Genomic DNA, 4497 nt, shown 5'->3' with positions numbered 1-4497 from the left:
AAGCTTGTTCTAAGTAGGTGCTTTAGACCACTGAGCCATCTCTCCAGCCCTCCTTTGTTTTAAAAATATTTTAAATGATGGGCATTTGGGTTGCTTCCAAGTTTTAGCTGTGACAAATTGTGCTGCTATAAACATGCACGCACATATATTGCTGAAGTATGTGTTCAGTTCTTCTGGCAAAATATCCAGAAGGGGAATAGCTGTGGTATAGTTCTACAACAGAGTATTACTCAGCTATAAAGAAAGATGAACTCAAGGGTCTTATAGCTGAATGGATACAACTAGAGACCACACTCACAAGTGAAATAAATCAGACCCAGATGTGTAAACATCACATTGTTGAGCTGGCAAGATAGCTCAGCAGACTAAGCGCCTGCTTAGGCAAGCACAAGACAGACAAGCTGGGTTCGATCCCCAGCACCACATGCCATGCCTGCCTGACACTGTGGGTGCACTGTGCTGGGCACCCAGACTGGGCGTGGTGGCACATACCTGTAATCTCAGGGCTGGGGAGGCTGAAAACAGGAGGATTGCTACAAGTCTGAGCTACAAAGTGAGACCCTGTACCAAACACATTAAAAGAAAAACAGCAACAACAAAAACATCACATTGTCTCCCTAGTATAAGAACCTGAAAGAGCAAATAAAATCTGAAAGGTACAATAGATATTGTGAAAGGGAAAGAAATTGCTCAAAAGGAAAAAAACAACTGGGATGAGAAAAGAAAAAGAAAGAAAGGAAAATAATATATATACTCACATAATAGCTAAGATAACTGTACTACTAATTTTTATTATTTTATTGAAAGAAACACTTCTTGCTTAATTTTTTTACCAATTGTACATGCTTATATCTGGTAATCTGCACTACTTCTTTGAAGACAACAATATGCAATGTAATAACATTTGTTGAATTCCTCTCACCTTGTATTTTGAAATTCTGTATTGTTTCTAATGTTTTAAAAATATTTTTTTATTCTCTTTAAAATTTAGAAGATATTTAAATATATATGCTAATTGGTTTCTTTTGTACAAGTTCAACTTAGCTCATTGGAAAGAAAGATTCATGTTATTATATGTTCCTTTTTGCTAGGAATCTTTTTGGTTTATGTCCTATACTCTGAGTGACTACTTTGACGATAATGATACACAGTGTAATAACCAGGTATTTTCTTCTTCATTATGAAATTTTGCTTTTTTCATAAAATAAAAAAAAAATTTAAAGTGTCAATCATGGCAGTACCCATTCCACAGGGTTTTCCTGAGGATGACAAAGCACTAAAAGTCCCTGGTATAATGTCATAGCTGCAACTGTTGCTAAGAACTACAGAGACTGGGCTGTCAAATAATTAAGATCATAACCCCTATTGCACTTCTTATGGGGGTCTCTACCTGATTAGACAAACCTCTTTGAAATTAGAGGCATTGTCTCTTTGGTTTTTTTCTCCCCCAGAACATGTGGCCCCCGATGAATTCATAGTAGGAAACTGATTATTGGTTGTCTCCTCTTGCCCAAGTGGAAATGAAAATGACCAGTTTTCTGTTTTCTGCAGATGGTATTGGAGACCTTCATTTGGATGTCTCAGGGACAGCGGTGCTACTGGTCAGAAATTATAGTCTGAGTCTCAACAGCTTGGGTTGAAACCACAGCTTCACTACTCGGTAACTGCGTGGTCTTGGGTGAGTTGTTGAGGTTCTCTGAGCTTTGTGGACTTATTGGCACCCCTGGAAGTTGATACAGTAAGTCCCAGACTTACAAGTGGGTTCTGTTCTGGGAGAACTGTTTCTCAGTTGGGTTTGTTTATAATCCAATAAAGTTAGTCTTGTATAGGACACGTGTGAAAGTTTGGAACTCCAATATGGGTGAATTAGGAACTTCCTCTATACCCATGTCTTGAGAATGGTAAGAAGAATAATCAGAGTGTGAAGTGAAACACAGCCAACGTCTTCACAAAATGCATCTGGCCTCTCTACTTGCTTGATAAATTCTGAGCAGAAGTTGCTCATGTTGGAAAATTAAAGTTCTATTATAATATGGAAAAAAAATCTTAAGCCTTCCAGAATACAGGATGTAGGGAAAAAAATGTTCAGATTCTTCATTAAAAGAGCTGCTCCACTTTACAAGAGATGAAGAATATGGTGTGTACGTCCAAGTTACCAAACCATGCTGCCATTACTGCAAGTTATAATTTGCAATATTGAAGAATGACTATGTGTGTGAGACATTCTACTATCTGTACCACCACAATCATGGAGCAAAGTGTTGCTTCCCACCCTGCAGTGATGAAATCCCACTTCCTTACATGCTTTTAGCCAGACCTGGATTTGAACCTCCCCTCCTGTATGTCACCACTGTGACCGCACTATGCTATCCTCACCTATCAAGTGGGAACAAGAGCAGTGGCTCTTGTACATAACTGCATTAGTATAATCGCATAGCTACTCTAATGTGTCTTAAATTCTAGTTATCTTTAGGATATCACTGGCTTGGTGCAGGAGGGCTGTCCTCTTTACTGTACTTCTAGTACCATAAGTAAGCCGGATCAATATAAATGGCTCAGTAAATATTTCACAAGTACAGTAATGCATTGCAAAAATAACAGAGCAAATGCCTTTCTTGTTATAGCCATCCTTATTTAATTGGTTCCATAGTTACAGTAAGACACAGTGCCTGACAAAGGTTGTCTAATTATAGAAATGATATCTTTGCTCTTTTATATTTCAAAGTTCTAGAGAAACAGAGATCTCTATGAGGAAGATATATAGCCTTAGGTGACAGGTTTTCTTCATGTTGACAGATGGGTCTAAATGAATTAGTGTGTGTAAAATATTTTGAGCAGTGTTTTTAATATGATAAACACAACATTACCTGTTATTAATAATTTTGGAAGATACAAATGTAACTGATTGAAAGTCAAGTTAAATCAACTTAGGAAAAGATCCATGGATTTTTGGACATTCCATTGATACCATACAGGTTTCATAATTGGCTTTTAAATTACATCATCACGTCGATACCTATTCTACACCTTCTTGCATGATACAACTTGGCTAATTCTATGAGGGGGAAATTCCATGACAGGATTATAATGGCCCATTGTTTGGATGCGAAGTACACTTTGTTCTGTTCCAGTGTATTGACAGCCTGCTTGACGCATCTTAGATGGCTGCTGACGTGAATGGAGCATCACTGAGTGTTGATGCCACTTGGTGGAGCTTCAGTACGAACCAGGAAGCTCCCACCTTGCCAAGAGATTGGCACCCAAGGGACCTGCTGGAAGGCATCTCCGCGGTGAGGATGGGCAAGCCGAGGAGGAGTGAATACAGGTGGCTGGTTGTCCATGGTCGGAAGGTGGGTCGACTGGATGCTTGCCAAACAGAACATTTCTGGAAGAGTCTTTTCGTCCTCAAGAGGAAAAAGAAAAGTGTTTAGTTAGCAGAATACTTCTGCAGTCTTTATGTAGTGCCAACTGCTAAGCAGTCCCCACATATGCATTTAATTACTTGATTTTCCCCCTATAGTGAGTAGCTAGGGCAGCTTCCTGTGTCTGATTGTTGTGAATATCAAACAACCGTGTTTCAGGCCCAGAGGAAGAAATTACATCCAGTCCTATTATGACTTGGACAGAATAATTGGGGATCTTGCATATTACTTGAATTCTCAAAAGATTCTTCTAGAATAATGATATTTCCCACCATAATAATTGAAAATACATCTTCAGTGACTTCTTTTTGCCTTTCCTTTAAAAAAATGCATCCAATTAGAATGGGATTCTTTGAAAGTGGAGTGATTCCTTATGTGGCTATTGAAGGGAAAATAATTTATGTTTCTAAGTTAGTATTTGTGTATAAGGGCAACTGAAAGACATTCTCAGATACCAAGGGGTTAAGAAACCTTGTATGAAAATTTTTCTAAATGATTTGTGGCAGGCAACAGAAATACCAATAAGAGCAGGGAGATAACTGTATGGCATATTTGATGGTCAAAATTAGCTAATAAGCATTAAGTGTAAAATTGTTATATACAAGATAATAAACCTAAATGCAAAATATATTTGTGAGCTAGATCTAAAATTTTTACTTTACATGCTTTAAACTCAATGTGCATGCCAAATGTTCAATATATATATATATATGATATATATATATGATATATATATATATATTTTTTTCTTGGAGGTACCTGGATTTGAACTTGGGACCTTGTGCTAACTACTGTTTTATTTCTACCCTGTACTATGAAGGTGTATGTTGTTTAAGCCAATTGTGTGTTAAATAAAAATCTTCTGTCATTGTTGCCAGGATTAATACAGCAAAAACATTCTAAACATGCATATAATGAAATTATAAAATTGTATAGTTTTTAAAAATCATTTTTATTTTTATTCTGAAACAAATAGCAATGAGACAGTTTCAAAACTGATTAACAGGACAGATTCAATAATTAATACATTGTATATTGTTGTCTTCGTAGTGGTTATTCATAGTACCAGATGCAG

Source organism: Octodon degus, unplaced genomic scaffold, assembly GCF_000260255.1.
Source record: "Octodon degus isolate 3935 unplaced genomic scaffold, OctDeg1.0 scaffold00077, whole genome shotgun sequence".
In the NCBI taxonomy this organism is placed as follows: Eukaryota; Metazoa; Chordata; class Mammalia; order Rodentia; family Octodontidae; genus Octodon; species Octodon degus.
The sequence above is the reverse complement of the archived record's forward strand: the minus strand, read 5'-3'. Positions refer to the sequence as shown.